We start from the raw sequence: 24,003 nt of genomic DNA on the forward strand, positions 1-24,003 counted from the left end.
ATTTTAGTATTTTCTTTTTTCAAGATTTCAGCATGACTTAGAATAATCTATTACAGTCTAAAGTAATCCTTTAGAATGTCTGAATAAAATACCTGTTCTTTAGTAAGCATAGTAAGCATCAATTTCAGTGTTTTATATGCGTCCACAAACATGTTATTGACCACTTAACAGTCTGTATACCTATATAATACAGAAACTGGCATTTACAGGTAAAACAGCTGATAAACTTAACTGATACACAGATGAGTGCTGATTGTAGAAGGAAAGAACCTTAGCCATAAAGTTGGCCACAAAGGGCCTGTTTGGGAAATACCCTATCTTGAGGTGATTAATTGGACTTATTAAAAGTTTGGGGGAAGAGAGGAGGTTGGAGTTACGTTCTAAAGAAGAAAAATGCAAATTAAAACCTATGAGGTTGTAGATGTTAAGAAACCTAACAGTATAGTAAAGCTTGTGGAGCAATAGGATCCATCAAATACTGCTAGCACAATCATTTTGGAGAGTGATAATAGCAGTATTTAATAAAGCTGAAAAAATGCATACTCCAAATCTAACATGTATATATACTTCTAAATATTTCACTTGCAGAAAATCTTATACATATATATAAGGCACATGTGCAAAACTATTCTCTGCATCATTTTGTGACAATGATAGACTGGAAACAATATAAATGTTTACTAGTAGGGAAATGGAGGAGATTTGAGAGGATTTATATAATGGAATACTAGAATACTATATACCAGTATTTTATTGTATGAATCTGTGCTATGGATAAATCTCAAAAATGCAATATTGAGTAAAATAGCAGGTTAGAAAGGGATTTGTAAGATGTGATGTCACTGACATAAATGAATAAATATAAAAATTTCATGAAGTATCTGTATATACTAATAATGGATGTGTATAAGCATATGTATGAAGAATACTAAATGAGAATGATACACTCCAAGTTCGGAAAAATTATCTGTAATAAAATTGTATTTCTTTTTCAAAAGAGCATCTGAGGAAAATTCATCAGCATAATTCTAGTTGATTCTGGAAAGTAAAGGATACAATACTGTCTACTTTTCTGTGTGTTTGAAATATAATAAAGACATGTGATTAGGCATTACAGACAGGGTACTTGCTAAGAGGTTTTGTTTTGTTTTGCTGTTTTTTTTAAGACAGGGTCCTGTTCTTCACCCAGGCCAGAGTTCAGTGGTGTGATCATGGCTCAATGCAGCTTCAGTCTCCTGAGCTTAAGTGATCGTCCTACCTCAGCCTCTTTAGTATCTAGAACTACAGGCATATGCCACCACACCCAGCTAATTCTGTTATTTTTTTTATACAGACAGAGTCTCACTATGTTGCCCAGGCTGGTCTTGAACTCCTGGGCTCAAGTGATCTTCCTGTCTCGATGGAAGGTTTTGAATGTTATATTCTAAGTTTTAGATTTGAGGTAATAAGATATAGGTAACCAATAAAGTTTCAAAAGTAGATCAATGGAAAGATGAGAATAATCCTTGGGAAAATTATTTGGTTAATTACATAGTTAAATGCAATGGAGTAGGGAGACAGCAGAGAAAGGATTGATTGGCTTATATATCCACCCCACCAAACATAAAGTAATGTAGGTCTAGAGGATACCAACTGTGAAATAGAAAATAAAGGGGGTAAACCTGATAGTTTTTTTTTTTTAGAGAAAGAATGAGTATGATGAAATTTTGGAAATTCACAACTGAAAGTGTGTACAGAAAAAAAATAGTCCAATTCACATTTTTACAGATGGACAAACTAAAGGCTCATAGTTAACCAGTTTACACTCTGAGTGGCAGATTTGAGACTAGACTCAATATCTTCTGATACCCCAGTCTCCATCACTTTGGAGTAAGAAAGGACATTGAGTTTAAACTCAAAATTCGAAAACACTTGGTTCTAGGAAAGTAATGATCTAGTTGATACTAATAAAACAGTTCAGAAATGGCAGCACCTAATCAATAGGAATGGTTAGTGAATGCTTTTCTAACACTGTCTCCTTACATTCAGTAGGAATGTTCACAAGACAGTTGAGTAGATACGAAGAAATGAAGAGGACCAGTAAACATAACCAAGTAAATATAAAAGACAGTATAAATGTATTTAAACAATTTTTTTCTGTCTGATTTAAAAGTAATTTGCAGAAAGCAATACTTATACACTGTTGGTTGGCTTATAAGGTATAAAAATGTAATTAGTGTTATAGCACAGAAGATGGGAGAGGGAACTGAGATTAGAGGAGCACTGTTTTTTACATACAATTGGAATTAATTGGATCAACATTGTTATGAGTTAGGAGGTTAATTATAATCCCCAGGGCATCTACTAAGAAAATAACTCAAAAGAATGTAATAAAAGAAACTACAGGAGAATTAAAATAGAACATCAGAATATATTTAACATAAAAAAAGGCAAAAATGGAGGAATTGAGGAACAAAAAAGTTATCATACATAAAACAGAGAACAATAGCAAACTGACAAGGCAAATCCTACCTTACCATTAAGTACATTGCATCTAAATGGATCAAACATGACAGTGAAAAGACAGTTACTGACAGAATGGATGAAAACTCAGGTGCAATGCTCACACCTGTAATTCCAGCACTTTGGAAGGTCAAGATTGGTGGATCACCTGAGGTCAGGAGTTTGAGACCAGCCTGGCTAACATGGCGAAACCCCACGTCTACTAAAAATAACAAAAATTAGCCAGGTGTGGTGTCACCCATCTGCAGTCCTAGCTACTCAGGAGGCTGAGGCAGGAGAATCACTTGAACCCGGGAGGCAGAGGTTGCAGTGAGCCGAGATTGTGCCCCTGCACTCTAGCCTGGGCAACAGAGTGAGACTCTGTCTTTAAAAAAAAATTCATGATTTAACTATGTTCACTCTATAAGACACACTCTTTTTATTTTTTAAGAGACAGGGTCTTGCTCTATCACCGGGCTGAAGTGCAGTGGTGCCATCGTAGTCCTGAGCTCAAGTGATTCTCCTGCCTCAGCCTCCCAAGTAGCTGGGACACCAGATGCATCCAACTACACCCAGCTAATTTTTTAATTTCTTGTAGAAACTGAGTCTCACTTGTTGCCCAGGCTGGTCTCAAACTCCTGACTTCAAGTGATCCTCCAACCTCATCTTCCCAAAGTGCTAGATTACAGACATGAGCCACACAATGCCCAGCCCAGGACAATCTTCAAATCAAAGACACAAATAGGTTGAAATGTAAAAGATAGAGTAAGACAACTTGTAACCCAAAGATAAATGAAATGACTACACTAATAATTGACTTTAAGTCAGAAAAGTTACTAGAGACAAAGAAGGATATTTTATAATGATAAAAGGGTCAATCTGCCTCTAACAAGCCCCCAAATATTTGAAATAATGATTGACAGAATTGATGGGAGAAATAGACAATTGAACAATAATAGTTGGAGCCTTCAATAGGTAGAATATTAACAAGGAAATGGAAGGTATGAATGACACTGTAAACCTAATAGTCATCTGTAGAACATTCCACCCAACAACAACAGCATGTATAATATTTTCAAGTATACATGGATCATTGTCCATTATAGGGTATATACTAGGTCATAAAACTAGCAAGCCTCAATAGGAAGAATTTTTTTTGAGACAAGGTTTCTCTTTCACCCAGGCTGGAGTGCAGTGACATAATCACGGCCCACTGCAGCCTTGGCCTCCTGGGCTCAAGTGGTCCTCCCACCTTAACCTCCCAAATAGCTAGGACCACAGATGTGCTCCACCATGCCAGGCTAAATGTTTTTTTTTAGTAGAGATGGGATCTCCCTATGTTGCCCAGGCTTCAGTAAATTTAAAAAGATAGAAATAATACAAAGTATTTTCTTCAAACACAATGAAATGAAATTAGAAATCAATAACAGAGAAATTTGGGGAAATAACAACTATATATAAATTAAAGAATATATTTCTACAAAGCCAGTAGGCCAAAGAATAAATCACAAAGGAAATTAGAAAATACTTTGGTATGAATGCAAACAATGATACAACATACTAAAATTCATGGCATACTGCTAAAGTAATGGTTAAAGGAATACGTATACCCTTAAAAGCCCATGTTTAAAAAGAAAGCTCTCAAATCAGTTATCTAACCTTTTACTTTAAAAAGCTGTAAAAAGAAGATAAAACTAAACCCAGAGCTAGCAGAAGAAAATAGTAAACCTTAGAGTAGAAATAAATGAAATAGAGAACAGAAAAATATAGAAAATCAAAAATAGCAGAAGTTGGCTCTTTGAAAAGATCGACAATATTGCCAGCCCTTTTAAGTAGACAAATCAAGAAATAAAGAAGTGTTGGTGGTGTAGTGGTGAGCATAGCTGCTTTCCAGGAAAAAAAAAAAAAGACTCAAATGACTAAAATCGAGAAAGATAAAGAATGAGAGAGTAGACATTAATACAGATCTTACAGAAATGAAAGAATTATTAATGAATACTATGAACAGTTGCTTGCCAACAAATAATCTAAGCGAAGTAGACAAATATCTAGAAAGACACAAAACAACCAAAACTGAATCAAGAAAAAATACAAAACCTCAATAGATGTTTAGCAAGTAAAGAGATTAAATTTGTACCACAAAGAAAAACTGTCCCCAAAGTAAAGCCCAGACTCAGATGGCTTTTTTGGTGAATTCCAACAAATGTTTAAGGGAGAATTAACACCAAATCTAAAACTAAACCAGACAGAGACATCACAAGAAAACTACAGACCAATATCCCTTATGAATATAGATATAAAATCCTCAACAAAGTACTAGCAAATCAAGTCCATCAACATACACAATTCTATTTTACTTCATCATGTGCATCAACAAAGTGGGGTTTATACTAGGAATCTTGAAGTTGGTTCAACGTACATAAAACTGTCGTTGTAATAGACCACATGGTCATTTCAGTAGACTCAATAGAAGCATTTGACAAAATTCAACACTTCTCATGATAAAAACACTCAGTATACAAGCAATAGAAGGGAACTTCCTCAACCTCATAAAAGGCATCTGCAAAAAAATCCATAATTAACATTGTATGGAATGGTGAAAAACTGTATGCTTTTCCTCTAAGATAAGAAACAAGATATGGATGTCCTGGTCTCACCACTTCTATTCAACGTTGTACTGGAAGTCCTAGCCTGGGCAAATAAGTAACTAAAGGACTTAAAGGCCTCCAGGTTGGAAAAGGAATAAAACTCTATTCAAAGAGAACATGATCTTGTAAAAAGAAAATCTTAAATAATCCACTAAAAAACTATTGGAACTAATAAACAAGTTCAGCAAAGTTGTGGGATATAGGTTCAATATAGAACAATAAATTGTATTTCTGTATACTAGCAATGAACAATCTGAAAATGAAATTAAGAAAACTTTTCCATTTACAACAGCATAAAAAAGAATAAAATATTTAGGAATAAGTTTAATGAAAGAAGTATAAGATGTATACACCAAAAACCATAAAACTCACTGAAAGAAATTAAGGAAGACTTAAACAAGTGGAAAGACATCTCATGATCATAGATCAGAAGACTTAATATTGTTAAGGTGAAATACTGCCAAATTATACATATCCAATACATTGCCTACCAAATTCCCAGCTTACTTCTTTGCGGATATTAACAAGTTGAGCCTAAAATTCATGTGGAAATGCAAGAAACACAGAATAGCCAAAACAATTTTGAAAAAAAACACAGTGGGAGAATTCAGTGTTTCTCCATTTTAAAACTTACTACAGGCTGGGTTGGGTGGCTCATGGCCGTAATCTCAGCCCTTTGGGAGGCTGAAGTGGGCAGATCACTTGAGGTCAGAAGTTCGAGACCAGCTTGGCCGAGATGGTGAAACTCCATCTCTACTAAAAATACAAAAATTAGCATGATGGTATGCACCTGTAATTCCAGCTACTCAGGAGGCTGAGGCAGGAGAATCGATTGAACCCGGGAAGCAGAGGTTTCAGTGAGCCAAGATCTCACCACTGCATGATCAGCCTGAGCAACGGATTGAGACTCCATCTCAAATAAATAAATAAAACTTGCTGCAAAGCTATACTATTAAGACAGTGCGGTACTGGCCTAAGAATAGACCACTGGAATAGAATGAGGGTCCTGAAATAAACTCTTTACATTTATGTTCAGTTGGTTTTTGACAAAGGTGCCTAGATGATTCAGCTGGGAAATAATAGTCTTTTCAACAAATGGTGCTGGAACAACTGGATATCCACATGTAAAAGTATGAAGTAGGACCTATACTTCATACCATCTACAAAACTAACTCAAAAATCAATTAAAATCCTAAAATAAGAGCTAAATTTTAAGACTGTTAGAATAAAAACGCATAAATCTCCATGATCTTAAATTATGGAATGATTTCCTAGATAAAAAACTAAAAAGCACAAGAAAGAGAAGAAAAATGAGGTACAGTATACCTCATCAAAACCAAATAATTTTGTATTATAAGTTTTGTGTTACTATCAGGAAACAAAAAAAATCCACAAAATTGGAGGGAAAAAAATCCATAAAATTGGAGAAAATACCTGCAAACTGTATCTGATAAGGGGCTTGTATTCAGAATGTGTGAAGAACTCTTCTAAAAAGACAACCTAATAAAAAGGTAGGCAAAGGATATGAAAAGTCATTTCTTCAAAGAAGTTATGTACATGCACAATAAGCATATGAAAGATTCACAACATCATCAGTCATCAGGGAAATGCAAATCAAAACCACAATGAGGTACTGCTTCACACCCATTGTAATGGCTAGAATTAAAAAGATAAAAACAAGTGTTAGCAAGGATATAGAAAAATTGGAACCCTCATACACTGCTGGTGGGAATGTAAACTGGTAAATGTTCTTTGGAAAATAGCCTGGCAGTTCCTAAGACAGTTAAACTTAGTGTTACACTATGACCCAGTAATTTCACTCATAGGTGTATACCCAAGAGAAACAAAAACGTATGTCCATGTAAAAAATTGAACAACATTATTTATAACAGCCAAAAAGTGGAAACAATTCAAATGTCCATCAACAGAGAAATGGATAAATGAAATGTGGTATATCAGTAAAATGGAATATTATTTGGCTGTAAAACTGGAATGAAGTACTTCAGTATATACCACAACCTGGATGAACCTCAAAAACATTATGCTAAGCGAAAGAAGCCAGTCTTAAAAGTCTACAGAAGTTTCTTTTTGAGGTGATGAGAATGTTCTAAAATTTACTGTGGTAGTGGTTGTACAACTATTTGTGTATACTAAAAACCATGAAATTATAACTCTTTACAGGGTAAATTTTATCATATATAGATTATATCAATAAAAATATTTTTAAAGCCTATTTGCATTTTAAATATATGTTTCTATAATTTAAATGTGATTGTTAACAATCCAGAAATAAGTTATTATAAGACTAAGTATTATCAATCTTTCTTTGATAAATGGGTTAAATTTGTGGAGTCAGTTTTAGAATTAAAGCATTAATAGGCTATTTCTAGGTGTATGGGGTTTGTACACTGATGCTTGTTTCTTTTATATATACATATATAAACTGCAAATATACTGACATATTCCAAGATCAGAGCAAAAACAAAATAACTAAATATGTGACTTTAAATTAAAATATATTTGTAATCAGCATACTCTTAAATTCTAACTTGTTAACTGACATTGGATTATTTAGAAGCAGATGCTACTGCAGTTCTTTGTTGATTTGGTTGCTATGGTGACTGGATATAGTCACGTACAACAGTAAGCCTACTGTATATTGGATAATTTGATAGAAAATGAGGTTTGAGGTAGGTATTGATGAGTGTACTGGTAATCAGTTGTACGTTTAACATCCTTTCTCTACATGTATTTTCACTGGGTAAGTATAAAATGACATAAGATGCCACCAGAATAGAGTTTGTAAAGGGTGATTTGTTAGACGAAGGACAATATGAGGTCCAACTTGCCGGTGAAAATTACCTTAGTATTCAGTGAATTGAAACAAATTGGAATAGATTTCTGGAGAAGAAGCTGTTGAATCTTACAGCAGCTGTTGGTACCTGTGGAAGCAGCAGTTGAATGAAAAAAATCAGAGAATGTAACCAACAGTAAGTTAAGTGGGTTTTAGAAGTGGCTTTAGTAGATAAGCAAGTTTATGATATAATACTTCAGTCATATTTTATAATTTATACTTAAATCTTTTGTATTTGTCGGTCAAGGAGTAAGATCATATTACTGTTTTTTAATGTAGGCGCTGATTAATAGAGCATAAGAGCTACAGATTTACCAGTTTTAGGGTAAACTTAAAACTATTAACCTTTTACCACCGAATAATTTTATTAAATCAATAGTTATAGATTAATTTTGAAAAAATTCTGTGATTTAAATGAAAAAAAATTGTAAAAACCACTTTGTAGTTAAAACTGTCAGGACACTAATACTTTAAATATGTAAATTATTTATAAATGAAGTTATTTTAGCTTATAGATTACATTTATTGCTAAAATAATTATAGCATATTGCCATGAAGTTAAAATTTGTGGAGTCTGTAAAACCCTGTTTTTCTAGTATATTTAGAATTTTTACAATTTGAATATAGAATTTCAGAGTTTATGAATTTATTGAGAATGATCAGTCCAGCTGCACTCCTTGTGAAATTATAAATGTGGAAATTTTCAGAAGCTGTCTTACGAAGAAAGCTATTACAGACTGCTGTAAGACACCTGAAACATAACTTTTACAGACATTAATTATTCACCTTTAAAGAATGTTCTAAGTAATTATATTTTAGTTAATTTGTTAGTATGGTTGAAATGACTGTTTCATACAGGTACACACACTTACCATTTGGGTAATTTGTTGCAGAGTTTGAAATAACTTAACAGTATTTGTTACACATATAACTTTCATCACAAAACTTCTGAAACTTAGAATTACTTCAATAACTTATTTTGACGTGATCCTATTATGTTGTGAGATACTAATTGTTTTAATTCTAAATTGCATTATGAAAACCTGTGTTTTTGAGTTTTAATGAGCATAATGAATTGCTTTTGATATATTGATGCAGTTTATGTAAGAAAACTTATTCTTCTGTGAAGAGACTATCAGCATTTAAGATAAAACTTACTTTATTAAGACAAGGCAGAAATTTTATTAAAAAAATAAGTTAGTTTATGTTCAAATGCAGGCAGTTTATACTGGAAGCGTTACATGTTAAGGGGGTACATGTTATTGCTCAAATATAAGCTATGCGAACAGTGAATTCATATTTTAAACTCAATCCTAAAATGAACAAAGTAAATGAGCATGAAAGTGCTTTGTTAACAATAAAGTAAAACACAACTTTAAGCTGTGATACTGTAATTATCCCCTTTAGTAATCTTGATACCCTGGACTTATTTTGAATATCAGTTTTTAAAGAATGGTAGAATGGTTAAAAAACATGCAAACCCAAATGACACCTGGAAATTGGAATCGATGCTAATATTCTAATTACTGTAAAATCTTTGTGTTTTTTTCTTTAAAATAATTTTAAGTGGAAACATTTTAAGTCTGACTTTTTAATAGAACTGGCTTTAGAAAGAAAGATTTATTGCCAACCTACACATGTATATATGTTCAATGAGATACATGGCACCCATGTGCAGGTAATGACACTTTTTAGTAGGATTAGTAAGAGAATGAAGAACAGATCTACTTATAAGCCTTTCTGAAATAAATGAGAACACAAATCCTTAGTTGCATATATATACACTGTATGTACATATATGCAGACATTGTCTATAAATGTGTATATATGGGATAATGCCTCATTATATTTTAAGAATCTCCCGTATGTGAGGCAGTATGTTGACATACAGAATATACAGAATTTCCCTTTGTAGAAAAGTCACTAAAGTTTACAGTTAAATTAAAAGCTGCACACCTATTAAGTTATAGAGTAGAATTTGAATGTAGAATAGTCTGACTCAAAATTGATTTATCTTTTCTATCAAAATGACTTTATTTCTGTGGAAACAAGTATGAAGACAAATGAGCCTAAACAGGAAAAAAAAATATTTTCTAATTACCACATATGATACCCTATATACTGTTTAGTATTGTAATTGGCTGTAACTGTCTCTCTTACTGATTAATCCTTGTATCCCCAGCTCTTCAAAGAGTGCCTAACATATAGTAGTTGCCCATTAATTGTTTGCCAGATAAATGAATTAAATGGGCAATTGGTTGATTCTTCTCAGTTGTTTGTCTATATGCTGGTATCAAGCATATATTCTTACTTAGGTTGAGTTATTATCCATCATGGAACTAAACATCCAAATTCAAATTCATTAGTTTGATAATATTCTTATCTTTTATTTGCAAATCTTAATTTCTATTTTGACTTCAGCTGAAATATGTTATATAAGCCTGTCAGTCTACAGATTGACAAGATCTAGCCAAGTATAGATAAAGCTTAATTCAAAGTTCATGTGATCAAGTTAATTTAATAGCACTTTAATGTATAAATAATTTAGACATATTTGTGAATTGACAGGATGTTCAAGTGAAATGAATTTTCTAGCTTAACTTCTCAGGAAACTCAGATAATTAGTTCAAATTTAGACATAGTGAGATGGAGGTACCTGCAGTTTATCAAGGTGAATAAATCCAGAAAGTAGTTGAAAATGGAATTTTAAAGCTCAGGGCATCCTGAGATACATTGTCTAATACAGTAGCCATTAACCACATGTGGCTATTTAAACTACTAGAGTTAAATAAAATTGCAAATTCAGTTTCTCATCCCTACTAGTCACATTTCAAGTGCTCAATAGCCACATACAACTAGAGGCTATTATATCAGACAGCACAAATGCTATAGGACATTTCTGTCATCACAGAAAGTTCTATCAGACAGCACTGGTGTTGAAGCTGGAGGAAAGGATTTAGGAGTCATTTGGAGATGGACAGTAGTTAATTCAGCAAACATTTATTCAACCTATGTTTTTGTAAATGTACTATAGCCTCTGTGACTACAAAAACAGATTGAGGTCTAAATGTACCACTTTAGTTGCTGTAAATGTAAAAATAGATTGAAGTCTTATGAAAGGCTTGTGTTATAGTGGAGGTGACATCTTGTAAACAACTAAATACAATTTAGTGCTAAGTGTCATAATAGAAGGATATACAGAGTGCTTTGAACCTTAGAATGGGAATAATATAACTTTGCTTTAGGATGTCAGAATCTTGAAGGATGAGTAGAGTTTTCTGAAGAAGAAATTCTATATTCACAGTCATAGTGGTTGAGAAGCCCTGTTTAGGAAAATATTAGCAGAAATCAAGTCCGAACTAATGCCAAAGAATAGTAAGTCAGTCACAGACCAGAAAATAAAGGTGAAGCTATTGACCATTAGAACACTACATTGAAAGTAGTAGAGTAGATGGGTATCTGGAAAGCTAAAGGATCAGCATAGGAAAATATGGAAAGTAAGGAGTATGCAGATCCTGGACCAGTTCAGAAGAACTCTCATAAGCATTGTGTTCTAGGTATATTCTCTTTCATGTGTGTCCACTTGGCTAGGCTAGAGGCAAGTCCTTAAATTGAAAGATCTATATTGATAAAAAATAATAATACTAAGAGCTACTCATACAGCACTTACAATAACAGCTAATATGTGCATAGATAGTGCTTATTATATGCCAGTCACTGTCCTATGCACTTATTATATGTTAACTCATTTAATCGTCACAAGAACCCCATGAATGCTGAAGTAATTTAAAGACCTTTAACCATGGGTTGGAGGAATGAATGGTTTGGCTTAGCTAACTATTGCTAAATGTATGTTATTAACTGTCATTCAGGGATACAAGGCACAGAGGATTTTCTCCTTTATTATTGCTATCAACCACAGCAAACATAAAGGAACAGTTGGATAAGGAAGAAATAGAAGAATTAGGCATTCCAAATGTTTATGTGCTTTCTGTAACTTGGGGGTTGTTATGCGCAGAATTGTCATGTTCCCCCTCACCCCCTGCCACAACCCAAAATTGATATGTCGAAGTCCTCACCTTCAGTATCTTCAGTACCTCAGAATGTAACTGTATTTGGAGACAGAGTGAAAGGGGAGAGTTCCCTGGCCCCATCCCGCTCGCAGGACATGCAACAGAGGTGTGCCTCTCTGTTCAGCCACTGAGAGCTCCAACCCCTTATGGGAGCCGGAGCTCGCAGATGGGCAGGTGCAGGAGCCAGAGCAAGCATGTTGGGCTCTGGCCCCACGGTAGTGTCTACGGGTGGGTGCCTGTGACTCCCAAAGCCCAAGTGGGTGTGCTGCGGTGCACTCTTTTACCTTTGCCGTACACAGATGGCTTAGGTGCCTTCTTGGCACCCAGGTTCTTGTGTGGAGTCCAGGAAGAATAAGGACTTGAAGAGTGAATGTGGGGGCTTTATTGAGTGGTAGAAGTGGCTCTCAGCAGGATGGATGGGGAGGTGGAAGGGTACCGAGAGGGAAGATTATCTTCCCCTGGAGTTTGGCCGTCCAGCGGCCAAACTCTCTTCTCTGATTGTCCCCACCGAATTCTTGGTGTTCAGGTGCTCTTTCTCTGCCACGCTGTTCTGCTGTTTGTCTGCTCATCTCCTTCTGGAGCCTGGGGTTTGGGATTTATATGGGTACAGGATAAGGGGGTACGGTGGGTCAAAAGACAACTTTTTGGGCATGAAAGCAGGAATGCCTGTTCTCACTTAGAGCCACAGGTATCCAGGCTTGAGGGTGGGTCCTTTGCCAAGGAACTGCCCTCTTCTGCCCACTATTTTCCTGTCTCCTGTCCATATCATTTTCCCCCTCTAAAGAGAAGGTGAGCCCCAATCCAATATGGTTGGTTTCCTTATAAGAACAGGAAATTAGGACATAGACACATACAGAGGGAAGACACAGGGAGAAGATGCCATCTACACATCATGGAGAAAGACTGCAGAAGAAAATAATCTTGCCAACACCTTGCTCTGAGACTTCTAGCATTCAAAATTGTGAGAAAATTTCTGTGGTTCTTTTTTATGGCAAACCTATCAAATTAATACAATAGCCAAGATAACTTTTTTGTAAATATTGGAAACATGAATATATGTTTTTGAATTCTGGATTGATTTTCTTACTGTATCTACTAAATCCTTCACCAAGTTTTAGAAATGGAGGTGTGAGGTGTTTACTTTGTTGTTCTCAGACCTAACAATGTTTGTGAAGAATGCAAGTCATATTCCTTTTGGGATGAGGCGAGAAAGTTAACTTATATCTATAAAACTGATGCCATTCATAAACATTTTTCTTTAATTTTTTTTCTGTAATTTGGTTTTGTAGATTTTTTTTGCAAAAATATAGGTGAACAAGAAGTTAGGGGAAAAATATAGATTCTTCACCCACCAGAGAGGGACCTGAATACATATACAGTGTTTTGAAAAAGTCCCAGGGTGATTCTAAGACAACATCCCTTCCATCTGGTGCACATCTTCTCATCTGATAGATTTTGGTGGTGCTGTGGGTCACATGGAAGGTTGTTATTTTTCTTATTCTCTTTTGTATGTAAGAAACTTAGACTGACAGAAATTAAGCAAAATTGAAGTAGGGGACCAAGGAATTGTGTATTACCGTTGGAATGTAAAATAATATTTTTCAAAGTTAGTAAGGTATAATTTATGCATAGGCGTAATCTTTTCTATAATACCAGTCTTTTGAATAATACCAATAATTTTCTGTTAATTTATTTTTTAAAAATCTGAATTGTACTAAATGATATCTCAGACATCACTTAACTCTTAACTTTTCCCAAGCTGTATGCTCTGTTTGTTTGGAGGTTCCTATCAGGCTTGTTTGTCTCTGGTATCCATGCTCTCTTGTCCTTCCTCACATCAGAGATATCTTTTGCTGCTGTCCTGCTTTTTTGAAACTTAGTTTTCTCCCTCAAGTAAATAATTTTATATATGAGCCTCTTAAATCTTATCTATCCTCTTCTGTAACTTCTCCAAGCCATTGTATTTTTTTTATTGTTTATTAAGAACTGTAGTGAGCATTAAATTTTAATCATATTTTTTCTATATTTTTGTAGTCTTAACTAACATATATACTGGGCATATTTATAACTTTAGTCAGTAACATTTTCATTATCATACTTTCTCTGGTTTTTTTGTTTTGTTTTGTTTTTTATTTGTTTATTTTTTTTTCCTGAGATGGAGTTTCGTTCTTTTTGCCCAGGCTGGAGTGCAATGGCACAATCTTGGCTCACTGCAACCTTTGCCTCCTGGATTCAAGCGATTCTCCTGCTTCAGCCTCCCATGTAGCTGGGATTACAGGCATGCACCACCATACCCTGCTAATTTTGTAATTTTAGTAAAGACAGGGTTTCATCATGTTGGCCAGGCTGGTCTTGAACTCCTGACCTCAGGTGATTTGCCCACCTCGGCCTCCCAAAGTACTGGGATTACAGGCGTGAGCCACCGTGCTGGCCCTGTTATTTTTTAATGTAACAGTTTTGTGTACATATTTTCATGTGTCATCATAGGACACTTGTAAGAATAACTTAAAAGTCTACATGGCATGGCAATTATTTACAGTCATGATAAATTCTTATCTGCCCTTTGGTAGTAGCCACCTTACCAAAAACATGTTTTAAGCATATGTTTATCTGTTATTCAGGAAGTAATGTAATTATTAGTAGTACTGAATAATTAAATTCAGGAAACACTAAAAATGCTCACTAATTGTATACATCTCTGTTTAAGATGCTTGAAGTTGGACTGTTGGCATATATTCAGACAATAACTTTTATGAATTGCCTACTCACCCATTATTGACACTAATACTCAACCCAGACATTAGAAGTTCCCACCATTTGCACTTACCGATGGCAAAGGAGAACTCCTAGGTGTCACACCAGTAGAGCAGGGTCTTAAAAGTGCCAACAAATCTGTTGCTAGAAATGAAGGAAGTGAAAGAAACTGAAGAGAGAAACATATTGCAGAATTTTTACAAATGGTGTAATGAAACTGTCCAATCTGAACTCTGATTCTTTAAAATGGTTGGGAGTTGTAAGATCAGCAGTGCATTTGAGATAAGTGCAAACTTAAGAGTATGGTTATTTGTTTCTATGAAATTTAAAGATATTGAAGGATTTAGTTTTTAAAAGTCTAATAAAGTACTTTATAATCATTTTATGATAGTATATTTGCAAAATGTGCTCTATAATATACCCTTGTGCAAATAGAGACATCAATGATAAGAATAATAGAGTGATGGATAATTTACCAGGGTTCCTCACCTGTCACACTTCTAAGAGTTACTTGGTTTACAGGATTTTTGTAGTCATTTCATTTATGATTATGCTGGAAACAGTTTTTTTTTTGACATATTTTATCTCAGATAAAATAGCTAGTTAATTTGTAGTTCTCCTTTCACTCTTCTCTCTGCTCATCATATTGTACTGTTATAACAAGATTATGGAAAATGCCACTGCATTTGTGGCAGATGGATGTAAAATAGCACAGGAATCCAGAGAATTTGAAGATATATGAGTCCTGTGTTCTGGAGCTGGCCAAAAGTTTGATTATTTGCCAGAAAGCTGTGAGTGGGCTTAGCATTTAGACAGGGACCTTTATTACAAAGTAGCCCTGGTTTAATCTGGCATGTTGGCGACAGTACATACAACATACACATCTGTGTATGTTAATTTCTTCTCATCTCATATTTTCAATTTAGTCTTTTAATAATTCCCTAAAATAACTATTTCAGTTGGTATTACTCAGTGACCTAACTTGAATCCTGTGACTGTTTCTCTGCCATACTGTGAAAGCAGTTAGTTTTGTCTGTTTTGTTTACTACTCTATCCCAGTTATCTAGCAAAAAACCTCACGTTATAAGACCTTAGTAATTGATTGTTGAATGAATTAATCAGTTCCACACACTTCGTAGTCCTCACTCTGCAGTTGTTTATTCTTTGAACAAAAGTTTATTGGAAACCTATTGTGGACTAGGCATGGTGGCTCATGCCTGTAATCCCAGCACTTTGGGAGGCTGAGACGGCGGATCACCTGAGGTCAGGAGTGTGAGACCAGCCTGGCCAACGTGGCGAAACCCCATGTCTACTAAAACTACAAAAATTAGCCGGGCATGGTGGTGGGCACCTGTAATCCCAACTACTCGGGAGGCTAAGGCAGGAGATTTGCTTGAACCTAGGAGGCGGAGGTTGCGATGAGCCAAGGTCACGCCACTGCACCCCAGCCTGGGCAACAGAGCGAGACTCTGTCTCAAAAAAAAAAAAAAAAGAAAGAAAGAAAAGAAGGAAAACCTATTATCAGCCAGGCTCTAGGGTATGGAATTTTATAAGACAAGTTGAAGTGTTTGGTTTCATAGTGAGCTTTTATTCTAGTGGAGTGGAAACCACTCATTATAAAACCAAATAATTGCACAAAATAATTTCAGCTAGTGATAAGTACTAGGTAAAAAATAAAATATATGTGAGGGGTATATATACCCTACAATTTAGTTGTCAGAGAGCATCTTTCTGAGGAGATGACATCTGAGATACGGGAGTAAAAAGGAGCCAGCCTTATGAAGATCTTGGGAGAAGAACCATAATTTTAATATTCCCCTAAATACAACTTATATGTTAATAGAAAGATATTTATAAAATCCATTGTAAAGCCATCTACTTGCATCAAATCCTCCAAAATTTGAGTATCTTCTTGGGGGGGGAAAGCCCCAGGCTTGAAAAGGTAAGTATTTTTTTTTTTTAATTTTTTCTCTTGGTTATCTTTGATTACTCTTTGTTATCTTGGTGACTCTGATTACTCTTACAACTATTTTATCATCTTCCAGCATTTCTTTGTTTTCTGATTCGCTATTTCTGCTCATATTTTTGTTTCCTTCCTTTTATTTTCTTTGGATTAGCTATGCCTTTTCTCACTGAGTTGGACACTTACATACTAATTTTCAGCTGGGTACAGTGGCTCACACCTGTAATGCCAGCACTTTGGGAGGCCAAAGTGAGAGGATCGCTAGAGCCCAGAAATTTAAGACCAGCCTAGGCAACATAGTGAGAACCTGTCAGTACAAAAAATAGAAAAAATTAATGAGGTATGGTGCTGCATGCCTGTGGTCCCAGCTATGATACTTGGGTGGCTGAGGTGGGAGGATTGCTTGAGCCAGAGAAGCTGAGACTACAGTGAACCACAGTTGTGCCCCTGTACTCCAGCCTAGGCAACAGAGACCCTGTCTCAAAAAAAATTAATTTTTGTTGTAAGTATTTAGAGGTCTGAATTTTTTGATAAATACAGTGTTGTTTGCATCCTAAGGTTTAACTGTAGAATGTTTTGGTTACGTTCGTTTCTGTTCCTTTTCTATTATTCATTATAATTTCTTCTTTGGCTTATGAATTATTGAAACGTTTACAGACATTTTATGTTTTTGCTTTTTGAGAGCCAAGGTCTCACTCTGTCACCCAGACTGGAATGCACTGGTACAATCAAGACTCACTGCAGCCTTGACCTCCTGGACTCAAAGAATCCTCCCACCTCAGCCTCTCAAGTAGCTGGGACTATAAATGTGTGCCACCACACCCAGCCAAATTTTTTTGTAATGTTTTGTAGAGACAGGGTCTTACTGTGTTGCTTAGGCTGGTCTTGAACTCCTGGGCTCAAGGTATCCTCCCGCCTTGGCTCCCAAAGTGTTGGAATTACAGGTGTGAGTCACTGGACCCAGCCTGCAAACGTATTTTTAAGCTTTTAAAAAATTATTTTATTTTTAACTTTTGTGTACATTGAAGACATTTAATACTAATTTCTTTGAAATTTGTGAAACTTGATTTATGGTGTTCTATGTGGCCCATTCTTAAATTTTTTTTTGCTCCACTTCTTTATGTGCTTGAAATGAAAGTATATATTTAAATTGTTAGGTGCAGGGTTCTTTCCAAGATCATTTAGGTCAAACTAATTGATAATGTTGTTCTGATATTCTGTATCCTTGATAATATTTTGTCTGCTTGTTCTGTTAATCACAGAGATAAGTGTTAAAACAGCCTGTCATGATAGTGTGATTGGAATGTGATCCTTGTAATTTTTTTAATTCAATTTGATTTTCTCTTTTTTTAAATAAGCAAAACTTTGGCCATTTTTTTTCTAAGTCTTAAGGTTTATTTATAATAATGATTGCCTTCTACAATGCTTTATAATTTATATTTACAACCCCCCATAAATTTTTTGTATTCTGGATTATTCCTTCACATTTTCTGATATTTGGCGTAATGATGAAGCACACTTCATATCCATTGACCCCTCTCCTTCAACAACTCAAAACATTAAATAAATACTGTAGAAAAAATGAAGAGATGACCTGAAGACTTAATCATCTACATATAGATGACAGAAGAGTCAGTTCTTTGTAATGAAATACTGTAAGAGTGAAGAATTAACAAATTGTTTGTAGTTTAACAGAAAAGCATAGTAACTCTTTCCAAAACCACTGAATAAAAGTAAAATGAATCCTTTACGTAGCATTCTAATTAGCAGACTGGTTTCCATATCCCATCATTCTCATAGTCTTCTGTTGTCGTGTCTTCTTCCATGTCTCCTTGGGATGAAAAGGGCTGAGGCTGGTTGGCAGGTAGTTCATTCCCACTATTCTGACTCAAAGATACCAGGTTTTGGGTTCAGTGGTTTGAGTGAGTTCACCCAGAGCTTCGTCTACAAGCTGTCCTCCATTAAGCTATGCCTCCTCTCTGCTGTCAGAGTCTATTATTCCGTGCTCCCTGTCAAGTAGGGCTTCCATTTTCAATCTTCCAAAGTGTTGCTCCAGAGGGAGCTTTCCAATTTCTTGGATCAAAGAAATCTGAGGCCGAGCGTGGTGGCTCACGCCTGTAATCCTAACACTTTGGGAGGCCAAGGCGGGCGGATCACCAGGTCAGGGGTTTGAGACCAGCCTGACCAACATGGTGAAACCCTGTCTCTACTAAAAATACAAAACATTAGTCAGGTGTGGTGGCACGCACCTGTAGCCCAGCTACTCGGGAGTTTGAGGCAAGAGAATCACTTGAACCTGGCAGGCGGAGGTTGCAGTAAGCTGAGATCACGTCACTGCACTACAGCCTGGGCAACAAAGTGAGACTCCGTCTCAAGGGAAAAAAAAAAAAAGAAATCTGAGCTTGATTTTTCATTTGAATGGTTAACAGAACAAGATATAGCGATAGCGAAGTTTGGAAGCATAAAGCTGGTAGGCAGAAGTCAGAAAAAGTGCTTTTGTTGCCAGGCCATTTTTTTCAGTACTTTTTAAGTGTTAGAAACTACTGGCGTTTGTGCAAGGTTCAAAAACTTGATCCTCCTTTGGCAGTGAGCAAATCCTCAAGATTTGTTGAAATGTATCACATCTTTCATAGCTATAGATGTACTACCCTGAGTAAAGAGCGTGTATTCTTGTCACAAATGAGGATATCTGCAAAACTCAGAAATTCACTGGCTCTCATAAGATTTTTCCTTTCCTTTCCTTTCCCCTTTCCTTTCCCCTTTCCTTCCCTTCCCCTTTCCTCTCCCCTTTCCTTCTCCTCCCCTTTCCTCTCCCCTTTCCTCTCCCGTTTCCTTCTTTTTTAAATGGAATCTCACTCTGTCACTCATGCTGGAATGCAGTGGTGCCATCTCGACTAACTGCAACCTCTGTCTCCCAGGTTCAAGCAATTCTCCTGCCTCAGCCTCCCGAGTAGCTGGGACTACAAGTGTGTGCCACCCTGGCCAACTAATTTTTGTATTTTTAGTAGAGACGGAGTTTCATCATGTTGGTCTCAAAACACCTGACCTCAAGGATCCACCCGCCTCAGCCTCCCAAAGTGCTGGGATTGCAGGTGTTAGCCACCACACACCCAGCCAAGATATCTACTTTCATTAAAAAAAAAAAAAAGCTGTGTAGTTTTGGTGAAGATATAAATTAAATAAATAACCCTCCTGTGTGACATTTCTACCTCTTCCTCAAATTGAACAAGTAATGTATCCTATACCATACTCTCTTAAATGAGAAGACAACAAAGGTGAGTCTAGTTCTGTTAAGGATGCTCTTCTACAATACAGTTTTTCCCAAAGCTCTGAAGAGAAACAGAGAAACGACTTTGCCACCAATAGCTTGGACCTCTTGATTTTCAAAAACCCTGACAGGATGTTTTCTTTGTTTTGATTTTGACAGCACAGCATCTGATTTTAATGACAGACCTTCCCCCCCCCCCCATTGTCAAATAAATTGTTCTTTTCTTTTGAAGGGGAAAACTGGAGGCTGTTTCTTACACTTCAGATATCACCAGAACATCCTTGACAGAGCAATTCTAGAGAAGTTTTTATCAGGGACAATACTTTTAACTTTATTCTTATTACCATCTAAAGCCAGTATTCAATTAAGAAATTTTATGATAATTGTTGTTGCCACAGGGTTGAAGCTAATATTTGAGATAGAACACTCTTCTTGAATTACTCTGGGAAACAATAACCTTTGATTATTTCCATTGAGACTGTCAGAAATTATAAATATAAGAGGACATCTACCAATCTGCACATTCTTTCTTAGAACTTCATGTAAAGTATCAGAATCTCAACAGAACTAATCAGGTAAATCTTCAACCAAAATTATGTTCTTATCAGTCCTCAGATCATCTCCAAGCATATATAGCTTGCGATACTTTGTTGCCCTTAGTAACAACTCTTTGTAAACTGAGATCTAAGACTGATAGAAATATAAGGCAGCTTGATTCAGGATTAAACATCTTGAAACAATCTTTTTGGAAGTCTGTTACAACTGGATTAATCCACTCTTGTTCTTGAATACCATGCTTCTTTGGTAGTATTTTTATAGTAATTCTTTCCACATCTAGGAGGACTTGTTATGAATAAGATAGATATACCCTGTTTGGGTTGCCTTTCTAAGACGAACTTTCATCCAGGTTTCAACTTCATTTATCTTATGCACATCAAGTTCATGCAGAGTTTCTGGTTTATATTTATCCACCCATAATTCATTTTCAGGCAGATATTCTTTTAAATTTTTTAGAGATAAATCTGTTCTAAGGAAGATAACTTTTTTTTCTACGTGGAAATCTATTACTTTCTAACATTTTTTTCTTGTATGACATGAGTGATTCACACCTAATGTGTAGTAATAGTGTTCTCCCTGTTCTCTGAAAAATCACATGATGAGTCTACCCAGTCTTCCACCTTTGTGGAATGTAAACCAAAAACTATCTAAGGCAAGTCTCTTTTTAAAAAATTAAGAAAAATGTTTTTATTTCAATAGGTTTTTGGGAAACAGTTGGTGTTTGATTACCTGAATACATTCTTTAATGGTAATTTCTAAGCTTTTGGTGCACCCATCACCCGAGCAGTATACACTGTACCCAGTGTGTAGTCTTTTATCCCTCACCTCCCCCCACACGTTCTTCTGAGTCCCCAAAATCCAATGTATCACTCTTATGCCTTAAACTGTACATGCATTTGGTTTTCCATTCCTGAGTTACTTCACTTAGAATAATCGTCTCCAGTTCCATCCAGGTTGCTGCAGGTGCCATTATTTTATTTTTTTAATGCCTGAGTAGTATTCCACGGTGTATACATACCACATCTTCTTTATTCATCGTTGATTGATGAATATTTGGGTTGGTTACGTATTTTTGCAACTGCAAATTGTGCTGCTATAAACATGCATGTGCAGGTATCTTTTTCGTACAATGACTTCCTTTCCGCTGGGTAGATACCTAGTAGTGGAGTTGCTAGATCAAACAGCAGATTTCCTTTTAGTTCTTTAAGGGATCTCCATGCTGTTTTCCATGCCATAGTGGTTATACTGGTTTACATTCCCACCAACAGTGAAAAGCATCTATTATTTTTTGATTTTTTTGTTATAGCCATTCTTGCAGGAGTTGCACTGTGGTTTTGATTTGCATTTCTCTGATCATTAGTGATGTTGAGCATTTTTCTGTAGGCTTGTCGGCCATTTGTGTATCTTCGAGTATTGTCTGTTCATGTCCTTAGCCCACTTTTTGATGGGATTGTTTGTTTTTTTCTTGCTGATTTGTTTGAGTTCTTTGTAGATTCTGGATATTAGTCCTTTGTCATATATATAGATTGTGAAGATTTTCTCCTACTCTGTGGGTTGTCTGCTAACTCTGAATTATTTCTTTTGCTGTGCTAAAGCTTTTTAGTTTAATTAAGTCCCATCTATTAACCTTTGTTTTTGTTGCATTTGCTTTTGGATTCTTGGTCATGAAGTCTTTGCTTAAGCCAATGTCTAAAAGGGTTTTTTCTCATTGTTATCTGCTAGAATTTTTATCGTTTCAAGTCTTAGATTTAAGACTTTGATTTATCTTGAACTGATTTCTGTATAAAGTGAGAGATGAGGATCCAGTTCCATTCTTCTACATGTGGCTTCCCAATTATCCCAACACCATTTGTTGAATAGGATGTCATTTCCCCACTTTACGTTTTTGTTTACTTTGTTGAAGATCAGTTGACTGTAAGTATTTGGCTTTATTTCTGGGTTTTCTATTCTACTCCAATGATCTGTGTGCCTATTTTTATACCAGTACCATGCTGTTTTAGTGACCTTATAGTATAGTTTGAAATCGGGTAATGTAATGTTTCCAGATTTGTTCTTTTTCCATAGTCTTGCTTTGGCTATGCAGGCTCTCTTTCGGTTCCGTATGAATTTTAGGATTTTTTTTAAGTTCTGTGAAGAATGATGGTGGTATTTTGATGGGAATTGCTTTGAATTTGTAGATTGCTATTGGCTGTATGGTCATTTTACAATATTAATTCTACCCAGTGTTCCGTATAGTAATATTAATTCATGAGCATGGGATGTGTTTCTATTTGTGTCATCTGTGATTTCTTTCAGCAGTGTTTTATAGCTTTTCTTGTAGAGATCTTTCACCTCCTTGGTTAGGTATCTCCTAAGTGTTTTATATTTTTGCAGCTATTGTGAAAGAAGTTGAGTTCTTGATTTGATTCTCTGCTTGGTTGCTGTTGGTGTATAGCAGACCTACTGATTTGTGTATATTAATTTTGTATCCTGAAATTTTGCTGAATTCATCTACCAGTTCTAGGAGCTTTTTGGATGAGTCTTTAGGGTTTTCTAGGTGTATGATCATATCATCAGCAAACAGCAACAGTTTGACTTCCTCTTCACCAATTTGGATGCCCTTTATTTCTTTCTCTTGTCTGATTGCTCTGGCTAAGACTTCCAATACTATGTTGAATAGAAGTGGTAAAAGTGGGTGTTCTTGTCTCGTTCCAGTTCTCAGGGGGAGTACTTTCAACTTTTTCCTGTTCGGTATAATGTTGGCTGTGGGTTGGTCATAGATGGCTTTTATTACGTTAAGGTATGTCCCTTCTATGCTGATTTTGCTGTCTTAATCATAAAGGGATGCTGGATTTTGTCAAATGCTTTTTTTGCATCTATTGAGATAATCATGTGATTTTTGTTTTTAATTTTGTTTATGTGGTGTGTCACATTTATTGACTTATGTATGTTAAACCATCCCTGCATTCCTGGTATGACAACCACTTCATCATGGTGGATTATCTTTTTAATATGATGTTGGATTCGGTGGTTAGCTAGTATTTTGTTGAGGATTTTTGCCTCTGTGTTCATCAGGGATATTGGTCTGTAGTTTTCTTTTTTTGTTTTGTCCTTCCCTGGTTTTGGTATTAGGGTGATACTGGCTGCATAGAATGATTTCAGGAGGATTCCCCTTTTCTCTTTCTTTTGGAATAGTGTCAATAAGATTGGTACCAATTCTTCTTTGAATGTCTGATAGAATTCAGCTGTGAATCCATCTGGTCCTGGCCTTTTTTGTTGTTGTTTGCAGTTTTTTTCATTACCAGTTCAGCCTCTCTGCCTGTTATTGGTCTGTTCAGAGATTCTTCATCTTCCTGGTTTATTCTAGGAGGCTATATATTTCCAGGAATTTATCCATCTCCTCTAGGTTTTCTAATTTATACACA

At 35.6% G+C, this 24,003-nt stretch overlaps 1 protein-coding gene and 1 pseudogene across 3 annotated transcripts in view; one reads left to right on the plus strand and one right to left on the minus strand.

The window, feature by feature from the left end:
- The window catches only part of FNDC3A (fibronectin type III domain containing 3A), a 226,171-nt gene that overhangs the window by 43,297 nt on the left and 158,871 nt on the right, over positions 1–24,003 (plus strand). The gene's annotated exons all lie outside the window — the stretch shown is intronic.
- LOC100426505 (cell cycle checkpoint protein RAD17-like) lies at positions 18,411–20,771 on the minus strand (annotated as a pseudogene).

Source organism: Macaca mulatta, chromosome 17 (assembly GCF_049350105.2).
Source record: "Macaca mulatta isolate MMU2019108-1 chromosome 17, T2T-MMU8v2.0, whole genome shotgun sequence".
NCBI classification, from domain to species: Eukaryota; Metazoa; Chordata; class Mammalia; order Primates; family Cercopithecidae; genus Macaca; species Macaca mulatta.